Consider the following 6,678-nt stretch of genomic DNA (forward strand, 5'->3'; position numbering starts at 1 on the left):
CTTTCTTTCTTTTTCTCTTTCTTTCTTTCTCTCTCTCTCTCTCTCTCTCTCTCTTTCTTTCTTTCTTTCGATGGAGTTTCACTCTTGTTACCCAGGCTAGAGTGCAATGGTGTGATCTCGGCTCACTGCAACCTCCACCTCCCGGGGTCAAGCAATTCTCCTGCCTCAGCCTTCCAAGTAGCTGGGACTATGGGCATGTGCCACCACGCCCAACTAATTTTTGTATTTTTAGTAGACACGGGATTTCACCATGTTGGTCAGGCTGGTCTCGAACTCCTGACCTCAGGTGATCCACCCGCCTCAGCCTCCCAAAGTGCTGGGATTACAGGTGTGAGCCACTGCACCCGGCCCTGAGACCTGTTATTTCATATGGAGAGAGTAGGATTCTGGGATCCAAATGCACACAGCAGTGGCTTGGGAACAGCGGTCTTACTGGCTGGAGATTGGACAGAAATGAGTGGGTTGGGGGAAGGGCATTGATGTAGGAGCTGAGGGACAAAGGAAACAGGAGAAGAGGCAGAAATTGGTTAGTGATGGACAGGGATGGCAGCAGCCTTTGTCAGAATCCCACTTGTCCAGCCAAGTGTATTAGTCTGCTGGAACAAAGGACCACACACTGTCTGGCTTCACCATCAGAAGTGTATTATCTCGGTTCTGGAGGCTGGGAGTCAAGCTCGAGGTGTCAGCAGGGTTGGTTCCTCCTGAGGGCTATGAGTGGAATCTGTTCCATGCCTCTTCCCTAGTTTCTGGTGGTTTCCTGGCAGTCTTGGGGGTTCCTTACCTTGCAGAAGCATCACCCCCATCTCTACCTTCACCTTCTCATGGTGTTCTCCCTATATGCATGCCTGTGTCCAAATTTCTCCCTCTTATAAGGACACCAGTCACATTTGGAGGTACTGGGGATTAGGGTGCTAACATAGTAGGTTGGTGCAAAATTAATTGTGGTTTTTGCCATTACTTTCAGTGGCAAATACCACAATTACTTTTGCACCTTTGCACCAACCTAATATATTTTGGTGGGATATATTAACACCTACTGATTCCAAACTTAGAGTGTGGGTGTCCCTGGCTTTCGTCTACACCACATGCCTGGCTATCTTCTTCTGGTAACAGCACTCCTCTTCCTTTAGAATGAATCCTCCAGGCTGGGCACAGTGACTCACCCCTGTAATCCCAACAGAGGGAGGTAAGGGCGGGAGGATACTTTACACCCAGGAGTTCAAGGCTTGCCTGGGCAACATAGTGAGACCCTGTTCTTCAACAAAAAGGAAAAACAAAAACGAAAAACAAAAAACAAATTTAGAATGAATCTTTTATTTCCATACTGCTGCCAATAACATGACCCCATCTTCCCATTATATGGATGGGCACGTGACCCAAGCTGGCCAATCAAAGTCTCTCTTAGTCTCTCTAGGTTCTGTAATTACTTAAATACTTCTAATGTGTGGATGGGGAAGGAGACTAGGCCTGTTTCTGAAAATTGACCCAGGCTCAGTCTGCTCCCAGTGTTTGCTCTTAGGGAAGTCCTCTACAATGACATGCCTGGATTGTTAGAAGTCCAGGGTTACTATGGCTGGGGAAGCAGCCTAGTGTTGAAGCTTGAACCCCAACCTCCTCATTAACCAACTGATTCGGTTTTGCATGTTGCAGTTTTCTCATCTATAAAATGTAATAACAACAATGATATTTCTCTCAGTGCATTCCTACAAGGATCATATATGTGAGAATATGTAGGAATATTCTATACACATATTTATCATTTTTAGAAAGGTACACATTTAGGAATAGGGGAGACAAAGAGTAAGAATTTGTCCATATCAGGCCAGGTGCAGTGGCTCATGCCTGTAATTCCAGCACTTTGGGAGGCCAAGGCAGGTCGATCACCTGTGGTCAGGAGTTCAAGACTAGCCTGGCCAACATGGTGAAACTCTGTCTCTACTAAATATACAAAAATTAACCGGGTGTGGTGGCGCACACCTGTAATTCCACCTACTTAGGAGACTGAGGCAGGAGAATCATTTGAACCCAGGAGGCCAAGGTTGCAGTGAGCTGAGATCCAGCCTGGGTGACAGAGTGCGAGTCTGTCTCAAAAAAAAACAAAAAACAAAAAACAAAAGAATTTGTCCGTATCTAAGCAGTCCTGGCTTTGAGATCTTGCATCATGCCTTGCTGCCACCCTGCTCCCCTCCATCTTGCAGCTAGGCAGGTTCATATGATTGATCCTGCCCACTGGTTTGTGATCTGAAATGACATGTGTCACTTCCCAGCTCAGAGTCAGTGTGGGACTGCACAAGGGCATGAATGCGGGGGTTGGAGGGTTAGGCTCGTTAGGGGACGCCAAGGCTTGTTAGGGGACGCCAATTGGCAGTCTACCACAATGCTCAGAAATTCATTCATTCATTCATTTATTCATACATTCATTGGCTCATCAAAAATTTTTTGAGCACCTTTATCAGCCCAGCACTGTGCTAGGCTCTGGAAATACAAAGATGAATAAGCAAGGTCATGGCCCTCAAGGGGCTCCACATGTCATAGGGGAGTAGATGCAAGCAAATAATGGTAATGTAATATTATTTTCGGCCTGAGTACAGGGGACTTAGTTGATGGTATGTGACAAGGTGGGGCTCCCTAGGCCCCTCCATTTCCGGGAGCCTGGGTGGAAACACTGGGGAGGGGAGATTCTCAGTGTGGTGAGGACTGAGTGCGGCAGGGACTCCCCAGCAGCTGAGGGCCTCTCTTCCTCTCGTGCTCTCGCTGGGGCTGGTGGTCCAGGGGTCTTACTCCTTGGAGGCCATGTGGACCATGAGGTCCACCACCCTGTTGCTACAGCCAAATTTATTGTCATACTAGGAAATGAGCTTGACAAACTGGTCGTCGAGGGCAATGCCAGCCCCAGCAGCAAAGGCAGAAGAGTGAGTATCCCTGTTAAAGTCAGAGGAGACAACGTGGTGCTCAGTGTAGCCCAGGATGCCCTTGAGGGGGTCCTCCGACGCCTGCTTCACTGCCTTCTTGATGTCATCACATTTGGCAGTTTTCTCCAGACTACATGTCAGGTCCATGACTGACACATTGGTGCTGGGGACAGGGAAGGACATGCCAGTGAGTTTCCCATTCAGCTAGGGGCTGACCTTGCCCACAGCCTCGACAGTGCCAGTAGATGCAGGGACGACGTTCTGAAGAGCCCCGTGGCCGTCATGCCACAGTTTCCCAAAGGGGCCATCCATGGTCTTCTGAGTGGCAGTGATGGCTTGGACGGTGGTCATGAGTCCTTCCATGATACCAAAGTTGTCATGAATGACCTCGGCCAGCGGGGTGAAGCAGTTAGTGGTGCAGGAAGCATTGCTGACCTTCTCAGGGCTGTTTCCATACTTTTCAGGGTTCTTGCCCATCTCAAGTCAGCAGAAGGGGCAGAGATGGTGACTTTTTTGTCTCCCCGCTCTAAGTAAGCCCCAGCCTTCTCCATGGTAGTGAAGACACTGGTGGATTCCACAACATAATCAGCGCCAGCATCACCCCATTTGACTTTGGTGGGATCTCGCTCCTGGGAAGATGGTGATGGGATTTCTATTGATGACAAACTTCCCATTCTCAGCCTTGATGGTGCTGTGGAACTTGCCGTGGGTGGAATCATACTAGAACATGTAGACCATATAGTTGAGGTCAGTGAAGGGGTCATCAATGGCAACAATATCCACTATGCCAGAGTTAAAAGCAGCTCTAGTGACCAGGCACCCAATACAGCCAAACCCATTTACTCTGGCCTTCACTTTCACCATGGTGCCTCAGGGATGTGGCTGGCACTGCAGGAGAATATGCAGCTGTCTGCTGAGTAGGAGGAGCAGACAGCTGGTAATGTAATATGTTAGTTCCTATGAAAGAGGGGAGCACTGTCTGGAGGAGTCTAGAGAGTCTTCCTAGAGGGGGAATATATGAGCTTGCTCTTGAAGGGCAAGTAAATGATTGCCAAGAAGAAAGGGAACAGAAGAACTTCTCAGGCAGAAGAAACCACACCTATGAGGACACCAAATATTACAGAGGGAGTGGAGAGAGGTTTGCAGTGGCTGGAGTATAGGGTGTGTAGAGTGTGAATGTCATGCCAAAGTGTTGTGATTTGATGCTGAAGCCTGGGGAACCAAAGATGGCTTTTCAACAGAGAAGTAGGATGAGAAGTCTTTCTAGGAGAATGACTGTTGAGAGGTTGGAAGATGAAGTGGCTGGGGAAATACTGGAGGCAGACCAAGTAGAAGGCCACTACACAAGTCCTGGACGTGACAATGAGGCTCCAACCAGGGCACAGGGGTGAGGATTGGGGCAAGAGGCCAGATTCAAACAGAATTTCTGGGGTATAACGGATGAGATATTGGAATGGGAGCCTGAGGATGACTAATTCTGGATGACTGGCCTGAGACCTTTAGACAGGGCCTAGAGTGGAGAACCCCAGTCTATTAGGCCTCTTTAGCTTGATGGAAATATTTGTTTGTTCTAATTATCTGCTTCCGAAATAGCTTTTTTAAAAATTTTATTTATTTATTTATTTATTTATTTATTTATTTATTTATTTATTTTTTGAGACAGAGTCTCACTCTGTTGCCCAGGCTAGAGTGCAGTGGTATGATCTTGGTTCACTGCAACCTCTACCTCCTGGGTTCAAGTGATTTTCCTGCCTCAGCCTCCCGAGTAGCTGGGATTACAGGCACCTGCCAACATGCCCGGCTAATTTTTGTATTTTTAGTAGAGACGGGGTTTCACCATTTTGGCCAGCCTTGTCTTGAACTCCTGACCCCAAGAGATCTGCCCGCCTCGGCTTCCCAGAGTGCTGGGATTACAGGCATAGGCCACTGCACCAGGCCCCTAAATGACTTTCTGATCTATAGTTTGGTTTACTTAGGAGATACACCCTCAGGAAGAATATCTTTTGCAGATCAAAGGCTCATGTCCAGGACACAGAAAGTAATGTCTAATAACAAACACAAACTTCTCTTACCTCCTGCTCTGCTAAGGAATTTGGTCCTAATTTCATGTTTTGGACAATGTCCTTGCTTCTGGAATAGATGGGTGCATTTTCTCCTCTGTATATAAGATGTATTTTAAGGGTAGAGCTGACATAATTTGCTGACAGATTGAATGTAGAGTGTGAGGAAAAGAGTGAAGGTGAGGATAACACCAGGCTTTGGGTTTGAGTAACTCGAGAAGTAGAACTACCATTTATTAAGATGGGAAGGCTAGGGTAGGAAGGAGTTTAGTCTTGGATGTGTTATATGTGAGATGTTTTTAGACATCCAGGTGGAGAGATAGAGAAAGTAGTTCAATAGGCCGGGCGCGGTGGCTCATGCCTGTAATCACAGCACTTTGGGAGGTCGAGGCAGGTGGATCACAAGGTCAGGAGATCAAGACCATCCTGGCCAACATGGTGAAACCCCGTTTCTACTAAAAAACATAAAAAATTAGCCAGGCATGGTGGTGCGTGTGTGTAGTCCCAGCTACTCGGGAGGCTGAGGCAGGGGAATCGCTTGAACTCAGGAGGTGGAGATTACAGTGAGCCAAGATTGCGCCACTGCACTCCAGACTGGTGACAGAGCGAGACTCCATCTCAAAAACAAAACAAAACAAAACAAAAAAACAAGAAAGTAGTTCAATATTTTAATGTAAAGTTCTAAGACATCACCCAGAATGCAGCAAAGAAACAGAGATGAAAATATAGGCAAGGTGCAGTGGCTCATGCCTGTAATCCCAACACTTTGGGAGGCTGAGGAGGGAAGATCACTGGAGCCAGCAGTTTGAGACCAGCCTGGGCAATATATGGATACCCTATCTCTACGAAAAATTTAAAAATCAGCCAGCATAGTGGTGTGCAGTAGGTCCAGCTACTCCAGAGGCTGAGGTGGGAGGATTGCTTGAGCTTAGGAGATCAAGGCGGTAGTGAGCTATGATCATGCCACTGCACTCCAGCCTGGGTGACAAAATGAGACCCCATTTCTAAAAAAAAAAAAAAAAAAAAAAAAAAAAAGAGAGAGAGAAAATAGAAAGGAAGAGTTGATAGATATGGAGGATAAAATAGTCTAATCAATGCTTGCTTGGAGTCTCAGAAGAAAAAAAAAGAGAAGAAAGGTAATATTTGAGGGGATATAATGGCTGAGAAGTTTCCAAAATTAATGAAAGACATGAATCCTCAGACCAAGGAGTTCAACAAATTAAAATAGGATAAAAAAAATTCATATTGAGACACAAAGAGTGAAATTGTAGAACCAAAGAAAAAAACAGAGAAGGTTCTAAAGCAGCCTAGGGGGAAGAGTGGAGAAAATTACCTATAAAAGATGAATCAGAATGTCAGCATAACTCCCAACAGCAACAGTGGAAACCAGGAGACATCCAAATGTCCTTTTTTAAAACTGTAATTTAAATACCACACAACTCATTTATTCAAAGTTATGATTAAGTGGTTTTTAGTATATTCACAAAGTTGTAGAAGCATCACCACTATCTAATTCCAGAACATTTTTATTGCTCCAAAAAGGAAACTCCTTACCCATTAGTAGTCACTTCCCCATTTCCCTCTTCCCCCAGCCTCTGGCAAGCACTAATCTACCTTCTTTATAGGTTTGCCTATTTTGAACATTCCATATAAATGAATGATATGATATGTGGTCCTTCATGATTGGCTTTCTTCACTAGGCATAT

The 6,678-nt window shown here is 46.0% G+C and overlaps 1 pseudogene; it reads right to left on the reverse strand.

Annotated features, from left to right (window-relative positions):
• Positions 1 to 1,298: 1,298 nt before the first annotated feature.
• Positions 1,299 to 3,849, reverse strand: LOC141406925 (glyceraldehyde-3-phosphate dehydrogenase pseudogene; annotated as a pseudogene).
• Positions 3,850 to 6,678: the final 2,829 nt, after the last annotated feature.

Source organism: Macaca fascicularis, chromosome X (assembly GCF_037993035.2).
Source record: "Macaca fascicularis isolate 582-1 chromosome X, T2T-MFA8v1.1".
NCBI classification, from domain to species: domain Eukaryota; kingdom Metazoa; phylum Chordata; class Mammalia; order Primates; family Cercopithecidae; genus Macaca; species Macaca fascicularis.